The sequence below is a fragment of the Leuresthes tenuis genome, unplaced genomic scaffold (genome assembly GCF_036924035.1).
Source record: "Leuresthes tenuis unplaced genomic scaffold, fLeuTen1.0.hap1 SCAF_5, whole genome shotgun sequence".
Lineage (NCBI taxonomy): Eukaryota > Metazoa > Chordata > Actinopteri > Atheriniformes > Atherinopsidae > Leuresthes > Leuresthes tenuis.
This window is the reverse complement of record NW_027325359.1, coordinates 33,701,797-33,716,711: the sequence shown is the minus strand read 5'-3', so window position 1 is coordinate 33,716,711 and position 14,915 is coordinate 33,701,797. Positions and strand designations below refer to the sequence as shown.

Sequence of the window (14,915 nt, the reverse complement as noted above, 5' to 3'; positions counted from 1 at the left end):
TCAACCAGTCTGAAAAACACACTGAGTAAAACCAACAAGCAAAAATCGTGAGATCTATTCCTTTTGATGGATCGAGGAATAGATCTTTTGGTCAGAAATGGTCGTTGATTTGGAAGCACTAAGAAAAGACTGACATAGCTCCTGAACACATCATCTGATTTGCAAATAAGTGCCCATCAGGACCGGAGTTGACCCACTTGCATGGAAATGGATTAGCGTCAATTACCTTCAAAAAGCATAAATCAATGCAAATGACCCTAGGACGAGCACGGGGGGGTGGGGTGGGGCTGGGGGGGTGCTAGCGTTCCATGATATCTGCAGTCTCTACTCAACAATGAAAGGGGAATTAGCTCAAGTGGTAGAGCGCTCGCTTTGCATGTGAGAGGTAGCGGGATCGATGCCTGCATTCTCCAGGAATCCTTCCTTAGCTTCACATTTCAGTGGAGGAAATCATCAACATCTGTGGTGGTACAGCTGAAGTTGGCTTAGGGTTTTGCGATATCTGCATCGTGAGCCCTACAACCATAGGGGATGGTGTTCGAATCAAAGAGCTGGTTGAGCATGTTGTGATCCATTCACGCCTTCTCCAGGAAGCTTTGACATGATCAGTGGAGGTTATTGTCATCGTTTGGTCTTGTGTTGCCTTTGTAAAATTTCAATCTCACATGAGCGCGTCACAAGGTACAAAGGCCTTGTGGGCAGAGCATATGAATTCCTCCTTTCACAAAAGGAGAATCATTATGATCTAAATATGTTTTCATGTAGGGATCTTTGAGGTTCTTTGATTTACAAATAGGGCAAAACAAATGCAGTTGGATTTAGGGCAATTCAAATTTAGGGTTTCAGTCTCTTCAGTATATACTCAAATATGGAAGGCAAATTAGGTCAAACTATAAAGGGCTTGCTTTCCATGCAAAATGTGGCGGGATTCATGTCCTCATTCCTCAGAAATCTTTTAGGTGCTCTTCTGGTGAGAGGTCTAAATGGTGGTCTTATAAAGGCAGACCAACTAATATGCAAATTCAAATTTGTTTAAAAACTGAAAGCATGAAACACTACGGAATTCCTGTGTCTCACTAATCGGATGCAAGACTCTTCTTGATACATTCAACCAGTCTGAAAAACACACTGAGTAAAACCAACAAGCCACAATCGTGAGATCTATTCCTTTTGATGGATCGAGGAATAGATCTTTTGGTCAGAAATGGTCGTTGATTTGGAAGCACTAAGAAAAGACTGACATAGCTCCTGAACACATCATCTGATTTGCAAATAAGTGCCCATCAGGACCGGAGTTGACCCACTTGCATGGAAATGGATTAGCGTCAATTACCTTCAAAAAGCATAAATCAATGCAAATGACCCTAGGACGAGCACGGGGGGGTGGGGTGGGGCTGGGGGGGTGCTAGCGTTCCATGATATCTGCAGTCTCTACTCAACAATGAAAGGGGAATTAGCGCAAGTGGTAGAGCACCTGCTTAACATGCGAGACATAGCGGGATGCCCGCATTCTCCAGGAAGCTTTAACTTGCTTGTGCTCTGTGGAGAAAGTCATTTACAGCTGATTGCGGCTAATATACAAGTCAAAGGTGGGTGTAAACTGAAAGCAAAAGTAATCTTTCAGAGCATGATTACCCTGAAGTCAGAAAACAAATTGTTCATGACACATTCAATCCCCCTAATGAACCTAATGTAAGCTAAAATAAAAATATTGCCACATAAGCATTGTTTGAAAAAGGCATTTGCACAAAGTGGAATCAGAAACAAGTGTTGACAACACTGCTTTAGATGGAAAGCCGACGAGAATGGGATTTGAACCCATGCGTGCAAAGCACAATGGATTAGCAGTCCATCGCCTTAACCACTCGGCCAGCTCGTCCCCTCAACTGTTGTTTTGATGCTAAAAATTCGCGTCCTCAACAACAGCTGCTAAAATTTCAGTCTCACATTGCAGCCTCATTAGTAACGCAGGGCTGTGAAAGGAGGAAATCAATTCTCCCTTCCTTCACAAAAGGAAAAAAAGGGGAATTAGCTCAAGTGGTAGAGCGCTCGCTTTGCATGTGAGAGGTAGCGGGATCGATGCCTGCATTCTCCAGGAATCCTTCCTTAGCTTCACATTTCAGTGGAGGAAATCATCAACATCTGTGGTGGTACAGCTGAAGTTGGCTTAGGGTTTTGCGATATCTGCATCGTGAGCCCTACAACCATAGGGGATGGTGTTCGAATCAAAGAGCTGGTTGAGCATGTTGTGATCCATTCACGCCTTCTCCAGGAAGCTTTGACATGATCAGTGGAGGTTATTGTCATCGTTTGGTCTTGTGTTGCCTTTGTAAAATTTCAATCTCACATGAGCGCGTCACAAGGTACAAAGGCCTTGTGGGCAGAGCATATGAATTCCTCCTTTCACAAAAGGAGAATCATTATGATCTAAATATGTTTTCATGTAGGGATCTTTGAGGTTCTTTGATTTACAAATAGGGCAAAACAAATGCAGTTGGATTTAGGGCAATTCAAATTTAGGGTTTGAGTCTCTTCAGTATATACTCAAATATGGAAGGCAAATTAGGTCAAACTATAAAGGGCTTGCTTTCCATGCAAAATGTGGCGGGATTCATGTCCTCATTCCTCAGAAATCTTTTAGGTGCTCTTCTGGTGAGAGGTCTAAATGGTGGTCTTATAAAGGCAGACCAACTAATATGCAAATTCAAATTTGTTTAAAAACTGAAAGCATGAAACACTACGGAATTCCTGTGTCTCACTAATCGGATGCAAGACTCTTCTTGATACATTCAACCAGTCTGAAAAACACACTGAGTAAAACCAACAAGCAAAAATCGTGAGATCTATTCCTTTTGATGGATCGAGGAATAGATCTTTTGGTCAGAAATGGTCGTTGATTTGGAAGCACTAAGAAAAGACTGACATAGCTCCTGAACACATCATCTGATTTGCAAATAAGTGCCCATCAGGACCGGAGTTGACCCACTTGCATGGAAATGGATTAGCGTCAATTACCTTCAAAAAGCATAAATCAATGCAAATGACCCTAGGACGAGCACGGGGGGGTGGGGTGGGGCTGGGGGGGTGCTAGCGTTCCATGATATCTGCAGTCTCTACTCAACAATGAAAGGGGAATTAGCGCAAGTGGTAGAGCGCCTGCTTAACATGCGAGACATAGCGGGATGCCCGCATTCTCCAGGAAGCTTTAACTTGCTTGTGCTCTGTGGAGAAAGTCATTTACAGCTGATTGCGGCTAATATACAAGTCAAAGGTGGGTGTAAACTGAAAGCAAAAGTAATCTTTCAGAGCATGATTACCCTGAAGTCAGAAAACAAATTGTTCATGACACATTCAATCCCCCTAATGAACCTAATGTAAGCTAAAATAAAAATATTGCCACATAAGCATTGTTTGAAAAAGGCATTTGCACAAAGTGGAATCAGAAACAAGTGTTGACAACACTGCTTTAGATGGAAAGCCGACGAGAATGGGATTTGAACCCATGCGTGCAAAGCACAATGGATTAGCAGTCCATCGCCTTAACCACTCGGCCACCTCGTCCCCTCAACTGTTGTTTTGATGCTAAAAATTCGCGTCCTCAACAACAGCTGCTAAAATTTCAGTCTCACATTGCAGCCTCATTAGTAACGCAGGGCTGTGAAAGGAGGAAATCAATTCTCCCTTCCTTCACAAAAGGAAAAAAAAGGGGAATTAGCTCAAGTGGTAGAGCGCTCGCTTTGCATGTGAGAGGTAGCGGGATCGATGCCTGCATTCTCCAGGAATCCTTCCTTAGCTTCACATTTCAGTGGAGGAAATCATCAACATCTGTGGTGGTACAGCTGAAGTTGGCTTAGGGTTTTGCGATATCTGCATCGTGAGCCCTACAACCATAGGGGATGGTGTTCGAATCAAAGAGCTGGTTGAGCATGTTGTGATCCATTCACGCCTTCTCCAGGAAGCTTTGACATGATCAGTGGAGGTTATTGTCATCGTTTGGTCTTGTGTTGCCTTTGTAAAATTTCAATCTCACATGAGCGCGTCACAAGGTACAAAGGCCTTGTGGGCAGAGCATATGAATTCCTCCTTTCACAAAAGGAGAATCATTATGATCTAAATATGTTTTCATGTAGGGATCTTTGAGGTTCTTTGATTTACAAATAGGGCAAAACAAATGCAGTTGGATTTAGGGCAATTCAAATTTAGGGTTTGAGTCTCTTCAGTATATACTCAAATATGGAAGGCAAATTAGGTCAAACTATAAAGGGCTTGCTTTCCATGCAAAATGTGGCGGGATTCATGTCCTCATTCCTCAGAAATCTTTTAGGTGCTCTTCTGGTGAGAGGTCTAAATGGTGGTCTTATAAAGGCAGACCAACTAATATGCAAATTCAAATTTGTTTAAAAACTGAAAGCATGAAACACTACGGAATTCCTGTGTCTCACTAATCGGATGCAAGACTCTTCTTGATACATTCAACCAGTCTGAAAAACACACTGAGTAAAACCAACAAGCAAAAATCGTGAGATCTATTCCTTTTGATGGATCGAGGAATAGATCTTTTGGTCAGAAATGGTCGTTGATTTGGAAGCACTAAGAAAAGACTGACATAGCTCCTGAACACATCATCTGATTTGCAAATAAGTGCCCATCAGGACCGGAGTTGACCCACTTGCATGGAAATGGATTAGCGTCAATTACCTTCAAAAAGCATAAATCAATGCAAATGACCCTAGGACGAGCACGGGGGGGTGGGGTGGGGCTGGGGGGGTGCTAGCGTTCCATGATATCTGCAGTCTCTACTCAACAATGAAAGGGGAATTAGCGCAAGTGGTAGAGCGCCTGCTTAACATGCGAGACATAGCGGGATGCCCGCATTCTCCAGGAAGCTTTAACTTGCTTGTGCTCTGTGGAGAAAGTCATTTACAGCTGATTGCGGCTAATATACAAGTCAAAGGTGGGTGTAAACTGAAAGCAAAAGTAATCTTTCAGAGCATGATTACCCTGAAGTCAGAAAACAAATTGTTCATGACACATTCAATCCCCCTAATGAACCTAATGTAAGCTAAAATAAAAATATTGCCACATAAGCATTGTTTGAAAAAGGCATTTGCACAAAGTGGAATCAGAAACAAGTGTTGACAACACTGCTTTAGATGGAAAGCCGACGAGAATGGGATTTGAACCCATGCGTGCAAAGCACAATGGATTAGCAGTCCATCGCCTTAACCACTCGGCCACCTCGTCCCCTCAACTGTTGTTTTGATGCTAAAAATTCGCGTCCTCAACAACAGCTGCTAAAATTTCAGTCTCACATTGCAGCCTCATTAGTAACGCAGGGCTGTGAAAGGAGGAAATCAATTCTCCCTTCCTTCACAAAAGGAAAAAAAAGGGGAATTAGCTCAAGTGGTAGAGCGCTCGCTTTGCATGTGAGAGGTAGCGGGATCGATGCCTGCATTCTCCAGGAATCCTTCCTTAGCTTCACATTTCAGTGGAGGAAATCATCAACATCTGTGGTGGTACAGCTGAAGTTGGCTTAGGGTTTTGCGATATCTGCATCGTGAGCCCTACAACCATAGGGGATGGTGTTCGAATCAAAGAGCTGGTTGAGCATGTTGTGATCCATTCACGCCTTCTCCAGGAAGCTTTGACATGATCAGTGGAGGTTATTGTCATCGTTTGGTCTTGTGTTGCCTTTGTAAAATTTCAATCTCACATGAGCGCGTCACAAGGTACAAAGGCCTTGTGGGCAGAGCATATGAATTCCTCCTTTCACAAAAGGAGAATCATTATGATCTAAATATGTTTTCATGTAGGGATCTTTGAGGTTCTTTGATTTACAAATAGGGCAAAACAAATGCAGTTGGATTTAGGGCAATTCAAATTTAGGGTTTCAGTCTCTTCAGTATATACTCAAATATGGAAGGCAAATTAGGTCAAACTATAAAGGGCTTGCTTTCCATGCAAAATGTGGCGGGATTCATGTCCTCATTCCTCAGAAATCTTTTAGGTGCTCTTCTGGTGAGAGGTCTAAATGGTGGTCTTATAAAGGCAGACCAACTAATATGCAAATTCAAATTTGTTTAAAAACTGAAAGCATGAAACACTACGGAATTCCTGTGTCTCACTAATCGGATGCAAGACTCTTCTTGATACATTCAACCAGTCTGAAAAACACACTGAGTAAAACCAACAAGCCACAATCGTGAGATCTATTCCTTTTGATGGATCGAGGAATAGATCTTTTGGTCAGAAATGGTCGTTGATTTGGAAGCACTAAGAAAAGACTGACATAGCTCCTGAACACATCATCTGATTTGCAAATAAGTGCCCATCAGGACCGGAGTTGACCCACTTGCATGGAAATGGATTAGCGTCAATTACCTTCAAAAAGCATAAATCAATGCAAATGACCCTAGGACGAGCACGGGGGGGTGGGGTGGGGCTGGGGGGGTGCTAGCGTTCCATGATATCTGCAGTCTCTACTCAACAATGAAAGGGGAATTAGCGCAAGTGGTAGAGCGCCTGCTTAACATGCGAGACATAGCGGGATGCCCGCATTCTCCAGGAAGCTTTAACTTGCTTGTGCTCTGTGGAGAAAGTCATTTACAGCTGATTGCGGCTAATATACAAGTCAAAGGTGGGTGTAAACTGAAAGCAAAAGTAATCTTTCAGAGCATGATTACCCTGAAGTCAGAAAACAAATTGTTCATGACACATTCAATCCCCCTAATGAACCTAATGTAAGCTAAAATAAAAATATTGCCACATAAGCATTGTTTGAAAAAGGCATTTGCACAAAGTGGAATCAGAAACAAGTGTTGACAACACTGCTTTAGATGGAAAGCCGACGAGAATGGGATTTGAACCCATGCGTGCAAAGCACAATGGATTAGCAGTCCATCGCCTTAACCACTCGGCCACCTCGTCCCCTCAACTGTTGTTTTGATGCTAAAAATTCGCGTCCTCAACAACAGCTGCTAAAATTTCAGTCTCACATTGCAGCCTCATTAGTAACGCAGGGCTGTGAAAGGAGGAAATCAATTCTCCCTTCCTTCACAAAAGGAAAAAAAAGGGGAATTAGCTCAAGTGGTAGAGCGCTCGCTTTGCATGTGAGAGGTAGCGGGATCGATGCCTGCATTCTCCAGGAATCCTTCCTTAGCTTCACATTTCAGTGGAGGAAATCATCAACATCTGTGGTGGTACAGCTGAAGTTGGCTTAGGGTTTTGCGATATCTGCATCGTGAGCCCTACAACCATAGGGGATGGTGTTCGAATCAAAGAGCTGGTTGAGCATGTTGTGATCCATTCACGCCTTCTCCAGGAAGCTTTGACATGATCAGTGGAGGTTATTGTCATCGTTTGGTCTTGTGTTGCCTTTGTAAAATTTCAATCTCACATGAGCGCGTCACAAGGTACAAAGGCCTTGTGGGCAGAGCATATGAATTCCTCCTTTCACAAAAGGAGAATCATTATGATCTAAATATGTTTTCATGTAGGGATCTTTGAGGTTCTTTGATTTACAAATAGGGCAAAACAAATGCAGTTGGATTTAGGGCAATTCAAATTTAGGGTTTGAGTCTCTTCAGTATATACTCAAATATGGAAGGCAAATTAGGTCAAACTATAAAGGGCTTGCTTTCCATGCAAAATGTGGCGGGATTCATGTCCTCATTCCTCAGAAATCTTTTAGGTGCTCTTCTGGTGAGAGGTCTAAATGGTGGTCTTATAAAGGCAGACCAACTAATATGCAAATTCAAATTTGTTTAAAAACTGAAAGCATGAAACACTACGGAATTCCTGTGTCTCACTAATCGGATGCAAGACTCTTCTTGATACATTCAACCAGTCTGAAAAACACACTGAGTAAAACCAACAAGCAAAAATCGTGAGATCTATTCCTTTTGATGGATCGAGGAATAGATCTTTTGGTCAGAAATGGTCGTTGATTTGGAAGCACTAAGAAAAGACTGACATAGCTCCTGAACACATCATCTGATTTGCAAATAAGTGCCCATCAGGACCGGAGTTGACCCACTTGCATGGAAATGGATTAGCGTCAATTACCTTCAAAAAGCATAAATCAATGCAAATGACCCTAGGACGAGCACGGGGGGGTGGGGTGGGGCTGGGGGGGTGCTAGCGTTCCATGATATCTGCAGTCTCTACTCAACAATGAAAGGGGAATTAGCGCAAGTGGTAGAGCGCCTGCTTAACATGCGAGACATAGCGGGATGCCCGCATTCTCCAGGAAGCTTTGACATGATCAGTGGAGGTTATTGTCATTGTTTGGTCTTGTGTTGCCTTTGTAAAATTTCAATCTCACATGAGCGCGTCACAAGGTACAAAGGCCTTGTGGGCAGAGCATATGAATTCCTCCTTTCACAAAAGGAGAATCATTATGATCTAAATATGTTTTCATGTAGGGATCTTTGAGGTTCTTTGATTTACAAATAGGGCAAAACAAATGCAGTTGGATTTAGGGCAATTCAAATTTAGGGTTTCAGTCTCTTCAGTATATACTCAAATATGGAAGGCAAATTAGGTCAAACTATAAAGGGCTTGCTTTCCATGCAAAATGTGGCGGGATTCATGTCCTCATTCCTCAGAAATCTTTTAGGTGCTCTTCTGGTGAGAGGTCTAAATGGTGGTCTTATAAAGGCAGACCAACTAATATGCAAATTCAAATTTGTTTAAAAACTGAAAGCATGAAACACTACGGAATTCCTGTGTCTCACTAATCGGATGCAAGACTCTTCTTGATACATTCAACCAGTCTGAAAAACACACTGAGTAAAACCAACAAGCCACAATCGTGAGATCTATTCCTTTTGATGGATCGAGGAATAGATCTTTTGGTCAGAAATGGTCGTTGATTTGGAAGCACTAAGAAAAGACTGACATAGCTCCTGAACACATCATCTGATTTGCAAATAAGTGCCCATCAGGACCGGAGTTGACCCACTTGCATGGAAATGGATTAGCGTCAATTACCTTCAAAAAGCATAAATCAATGCAAATGACCCTAGGACGAGCACGGGGGGGTGGGGTGGGGCTGGGGGGGTGCTAGCGTTCCATGATATCTGCAGTCTCTACTCAACAATGAAAGGGGAATTAGCGCAAGTGGTAGAGCACCTGCTTAACATGCGAGACATAGCGGGATGCCCGCATTCTCCAGGAAGCTTTAACTTGCTTGTGCTCTGTGGAGAAAGTCATTTACAGCTGATTGCGGCTAATATACAAGTCAAAGGTGGGTGTAAACTGAAAGCAAAAGTAATCTTTCAGAGCATGATTACCCTGAAGTCAGAAAACAAATTGTTCATGACACATTCAATCCCCCTAATGAACCTAATGTAAGCTAAAATAAAAATATTGCCACATAAGCATTGTTTGAAAAAGGCATTTGCACAAAGTGGAATCAGAAACAAGTGTTGACAACACTGCTTTAGATGGAAAGCCGACGAGAATGGGATTTGAACCCATGCGTGCAAAGCACAATGGATTAGCAGTCCATCGCCTTAACCACTCGGCCACCTCGTCCCCTCAACTGTTGTTTTGATGCTAAAAATTCGCGTCCTCAACAACAGCTGCTAAAATTTCAGTCTCACATTGCAGCCTCATTAGTAACGCAGGGCTGTGAAAGGAGGAAATCAATTCTCCCTTCCTTCACAAAAGGAAAAAAAAGGGGAATTAGCTCAAGTGGTAGAGCGCTCGCTTTGCATGTGAGAGGTAGCGGGATCGATGCCTGCATTCTCCAGGAATCCTTCCTTAGCTTCCCATTTCAGTGGAGGAAATCATCAACATCTGTGGTGGTACAGCTGAAGTTGGCTTAGGGTTTTGCGATATCTGCATCGTGAGCCCTACAACCATAGGGGATGGTGTTCGAATCAAAGAGCTGGTTGAGCATGTTGTGATCCATTCACGCCTTCTCCAGGAAGCTTTGACATGATCAGTGGAGGTTATTGTCATTGTTTGGTCTTGTGTTGCCTTTGTAAAATTTCAATCTCACATGAACGCGTCACAAGGTACAAAGGCCTTGTGGGCAGAGCATATGAATTCCTCCTTTCACAAAAGGAGAATCATTATGATCTAAATATGTTTTCATGTAGGGATCTTTGAGGTTCTTTGATTTACAAATAGGGCAAAACAAATGCAGTTGGATTTAGGGCAATTCAAATTTAGGGTTTCAGTCTCTTCAGTATATACTCAAATATGGAAGGCAAATTAGGTCAAACTATAAAGGGCTTGCTTTCCATGCAAAATGTGGCGGGATTCATGTCCTCATTCCTCAGAAATCTTTTAGGTGCTCTTCTGGTGAGAGGTCTAAATGGTGGTCTTATAAAGGCAGACCAACTAATATGCAAATTCAAATTTGTTTAAAAACTGAAAGCATGAAACACTACGGAATTCCTGTGTCTCACTAATCGGATGCAAGACTCTTCTTGATACATTCAACCAGTCTGAAAAACACACTGAGTAAAACCAACAAGCCACAATCGTGAGATCTATTCCTTTTGATGGATCGAGGAATAGATCTTTTGGTCAGAAATGGTCGTTGATTTGGAAGCACTAAGAAAAGACTGACATAGCTCCTGAACACATCATCTGATTTGCAAATAAGTGCCCATCAGGACCGGAGTTGACCCACTTGCATGGAAATGGATTAGCGTCAATTACCTTCAAAAAGCATAAATCAATGCAAATGACCCTAGGACGAGCACGGGGGGGTGGGGTGGGGCTGGGGGGGTGCTAGCGTTCCATGATATCTGCAGTCTCTACTCAACAATGAAAGGGGAATTAGCGCAAGTGGTAGAGCACCTGCTTAACATGCGAGACATAGCGGGATGCCCGCATTCTCCAGGAAGCTTTAACTTGCTTGTGCTCTGTGGAGAAAGTCATTTACAGCTGATTGCGGCTAATATACAAGTCAAAGGTGGGTGTAAACTGAAAGCAAAAGTAATCTTTCAGAGCATGATTACCCTGAAGTCAGAAAACAAATTGTTCATGACACATTCAATCCCCCTAATGAACCTAATGTAAGCTAAAATAAAAATATTGCCACATAAGCATTGTTTGAAAAAGGCATTTGCACAAAGTGGAATCAGAAACAAGTGTTGACAACACTGCTTTAGATGGAAAGCCGACGAGAATGGGATTTGAACCCATGCGTGCAAAGCACAATGGATTAGCAGTCCATCGCCTTAACCACTCGGCCACCTCGTCCCCTCAACTGTTGTTTTGATGCTAAAAATTCGCGTCCTCAACAACAGCTGCTAAAATTTCAGTCTCACATTGCAGCCTCATTAGTAACGCAGGGCTGTGAAAGGAGGAAATCAATTCTCCCTTCCTTCACAAAAGGAAAAAAAAGGGGAATTAGCTCAAGTGGTAGAGCGCTCGCTTTGCATGTGAGAGGTAGCGGGATCGATGCCTGCATTCTCCAGGAATCCTTCCTTAGCTTCACATTTCAGTGGAGGAAATCATCAACATCTGTGGTGGTACAGCTGAAGTTGGCTTAGGGTTTTGCGATATCTGCATCGTGAGCCCTACAACCATAGGGGATGGTGTTCGAATCAAAGAGCTGGTTGAGCATGTTGTGATCCATTCACGCCTTCTCCAGGAAGCTTTGACATGATCAGTGGAGGTTATTGTCATCGTTTGGTCTTGTGTTGCCTTTGTAAAATTTCAATCTCACATGAGCGCGTCACAAGGTACAAAGGCCTTGTGGGCAGAGCATATGAATTCCTCCTTTCACAAAAGGAGAATCATTATGATCTAAATATGTTTTCATGTAGGGATCTTTGAGGTTCTTTGATTTACAAATAGGGCAAAACAAATGCAGTTGGATTTAGGGCAATTCAAATTTAGGGTTTCAGTCTCTTCAGTATATACTCAAATATGGAAGGCAAATTAGGTCAAACTATAAAGGGCTTGCTTTCCATGCAAAATGTGGCGGGATTCATGTCCTCATTCCTCAGAAATCTTTTAGGTGCTCTTCTGGTGAGAGGTCTAAATGGTGGTCTTATAAAGGCAGACCAACTAATATGCAAATTCAAATTTGTTTAAAAACTGAAAGCATGAAACACTACGGAATTCCTGTGTCTCACTAATCGGATGCAAGACTCTTCTTGATACATTCAACCAGTCTGAAAAACACACTGAGTAAAACCAACAAGCCACAATCGTGAGATCTATTCCTTTTGATGGATCGAGGAATAGATCTTTTGGTCAGAAATGGTCGTTGATTTGGAAGCACTAAGAAAAGACTGACATAGCTCCTGAACACATCATCTGATTTGCAAATAAGTGCCCATCAGGACCGGAGTTGACCCACTTGCATGGAAATGGATTAGCGTCAATTACCTTCAAAAAGCATAAATCAATGCAAATGACCCTAGGACGAGCACGGGGGGGTGGGGTGGGGCTGGGGGGGTGCTAGCGTTCCATGATATCTGCAGTCTCTACTCAACAATGAAAGGGGAATTAGCGCAAGTGGTAGAGCGCCTGCTTAACATGCGAGACATAGCGGGATGCCCGCATTCTCCAGGAAGCTTTAACTTGCTTGTGCTCTGTGGAGAAAGTCATTTACAGCTGATTGCGGCTAATATACAAGTCAAAGGTGGGTGTAAACTGAAAGCAAAAGTAATCTTTCAGAGCATGATTACCCTGAAGTCAGAAAACAAATTGTTCATGACACATTCAATCCCCCTAATGAACCTAATGTAAGCTAAAATAAAAATATTGCCACATAAGCATTGTTTGAAAAAGGCATTTGCACAAAGTGGAATCAGAAACAAGTGTTGACAACACTGCTTTAGATGGAAAGCCGACGAGAATGGGATTTGAACCCATGCGTGCAAAGCACAATGGATTAGCAGTCCATCGCCTTAACCACTCGGCCACCTCGTCCCCTCAACTGTTGTTTTGATGCTAAAAATTCGCGTCCTCAACAACAGCTGCTAAAATTTCAGTCTCACATTGCAGCCTCATTAGTAACGCAGGGCTGTGAAAGGAGGAAATCAATTCTCCCTTCCTTCACAAAAGGAAAAAAAAGGGGAATTAGCTCAAGTGGTAGAGCGCTCGCTTTGCATGTGAGAGGTAGCGGGATCGATGCCTGCATTCTCCAGGAATCCTTCCTTAGCTTCACATTTCAGTGGAGGAAATCATCAACATCTGTGGTGGTACAGCTGAAGTTGGCTTAGGGTTTTGCGATATCTGCATCGTGAGCCCTACAACCATAGGGGATGGTGTTCGAATCAAAGAGCTGGTTGAGCATGTTGTGATCCATTCACGCCTTCTCCAGGAAGCTTTGACATGATCAGTGGAGGTTATTGTCATCGTTTGGTCTTGTGTTGCCTTTGTAAAATTTCAATCTCACATGAGCGCGTCACAAGGTACAAAGGCCTTGTGGGCAGAGCATATGAATTCCTCCTTTCACAAAAGGAGAATCATTATGATCTAAATATGTTTTCATGTAGGGATCTTTGAGGTTCTTTGATTTACAAATAGGGCAAAACAAATGCAGTTGGATTTAGGGCAATTCAAATTTAGGGTTTCAGTCTCTTCAGTATATACTCAAATATGGAAGGCAAATTAGGTCAAACTATAAAGGGCTTGCTTTCCATGCAAAATGTGGCGGGATTCATGTCCTCATTCCTCAGAAATCTTTTAGGTGCTCTTCTGGTGAGAGGTCTAAATGGTGGTCTTATAAAGGCAGACCAACTAATATGCAAATTCAAATTTGTTTAAAAACTGAAAGCATGAAACACTACGGAATTCCTGTGTCTCACTAATCGGATGCAAGACTCTTCTTGATACATTCAACCAGTCTGAAAAACACACTGAGTAAAACCAACAAGCCACAATCGTGAGATCTATTCCTTTTGATGGATCGAGGAATAGATCTTTTGGTCAGAAATGGTCGTTGATTTGGAAGCACTAAGAAAAGACTGACATAGCTCCTGAACACATCATCTGATTTGCAAATAAGTGCCCATCAGGACCGGAGTTGACCCACTTGCATGGAAATGGATTAGCGTCAATTACCTTCAAAAAGCATAAATCAATGCAAATGACCCTAGGACGAGCACGGGGGGGTGGGGTGGGGCTGGGGGGGTGCTAGCGTTCCATGATATCTGCAGTCTCTACTCAACAATGAAAGGGGAATTAGCGCAAGTGGTAGAGCGCCTGCTTAACATGCGAGACATAGCGGGATGCCCGCATTCTCCAGGAAGCTTTAACTTGCTTGTGCTCTGTGGAGAAAGTCATTTACAGCTGATTGCGGCTAATATACAAGTCAAAGGTGGGTGTAAACTGAAAGCAAAAGTAATCTTTCAGAGCATGATTACCCTGAAGTCAGAAAACAAATTGTTCATGACACATTCAATCCCCCTAATGAACCTAATGTAAGCTAAAATAAAAATATTGCCACATAAGCATTGTTTGAAAAAGGCATTTGCACAAAGTGGAATCAGAAACAAGTGTTGACAACACTGCTTTAGATGGAAAGCCGACGAGAATGGGATTTGAACCCATGCGTGCAAAGCACAATGGATTAGCAGTCCATCGCCTTAACCACTCGGCCACCTCGTCCCCTCAACTGTTGTTTTGATGCTAAAAATTCGCGTCCTCCCTTCCTCAACAACAGCTGCTAAAATTTCAGTCTCACATTGCAGCCTCATTAGTAACGCAGGGCTGTGAAAGGAGGAAATCAATTCTCCCTTCCTTCACAAAAGGAAAAAAAAGGGGAATTAGCTCAAGTGGTAGAGCGCTCGCTTTGCATGTGAGAGGTAGCGGGATCGATGCCTGCATTCTCCAGGAATCCTTCCTTAGCTTCACATTTCAGTGGAGGAAATCATCAACATCTGTGGTGGTACAGCTGAAGTTGGCTTAGGGTTTTGCGATATCTGCATCGTGAGCCC

The 14,915-nt window shown here is 42.8% G+C and overlaps 8 non-coding genes across 8 annotated transcripts; all 8 read right to left on the bottom strand.

Annotated features, from left to right (window-relative positions):
• Positions 1-1,797: 1,797 nt before the first annotated feature.
• Positions 1,798-1,879, bottom strand: trnas-gcu (transfer RNA serine (anticodon GCU)). The gene has a single exon. It is a non-coding gene; the product is annotated as a tRNA-Ser (tRNA).
• Positions 1,880-3,479: 1,600 nt separating this feature from the next.
• On the bottom strand, positions 3,480-3,561 carry trnas-gcu (transfer RNA serine (anticodon GCU)). The gene has a single exon. It is a non-coding gene; the product is annotated as a tRNA-Ser (tRNA).
• Positions 3,562-5,162: 1,601 nt separating this feature from the next.
• trnas-gcu (transfer RNA serine (anticodon GCU)) lies at positions 5,163-5,244 on the bottom strand. Its single transcript has one exon. It is a non-coding gene; the product is annotated as a tRNA-Ser (tRNA).
• A 1,601-nt stretch (positions 5,245-6,845) lies between these two features.
• trnas-gcu (transfer RNA serine (anticodon GCU)) lies at positions 6,846-6,927 on the bottom strand. The gene has a single exon. It is a non-coding gene; the product is annotated as a tRNA-Ser (tRNA).
• Positions 6,928-9,455: 2,528 nt separating this feature from the next.
• Positions 9,456-9,537, bottom strand: trnas-gcu (transfer RNA serine (anticodon GCU)). The gene has a single exon. It is a non-coding gene; the product is annotated as a tRNA-Ser (tRNA).
• A 1,601-nt stretch (positions 9,538-11,138) lies between these two features.
• trnas-gcu (transfer RNA serine (anticodon GCU)) lies at positions 11,139-11,220 on the bottom strand. The gene has a single exon. It is a non-coding gene; the product is annotated as a tRNA-Ser (tRNA).
• A 1,601-nt stretch (positions 11,221-12,821) lies between these two features.
• trnas-gcu (transfer RNA serine (anticodon GCU)) lies at positions 12,822-12,903 on the bottom strand. Its single transcript has one exon. It is a non-coding gene; the product is annotated as a tRNA-Ser (tRNA).
• Positions 12,904-14,504: 1,601 nt separating this feature from the next.
• Positions 14,505-14,586, bottom strand: trnas-gcu (transfer RNA serine (anticodon GCU)). The gene has a single exon. It is a non-coding gene; the product is annotated as a tRNA-Ser (tRNA).
• Positions 14,587-14,915: the final 329 nt, after the last annotated feature.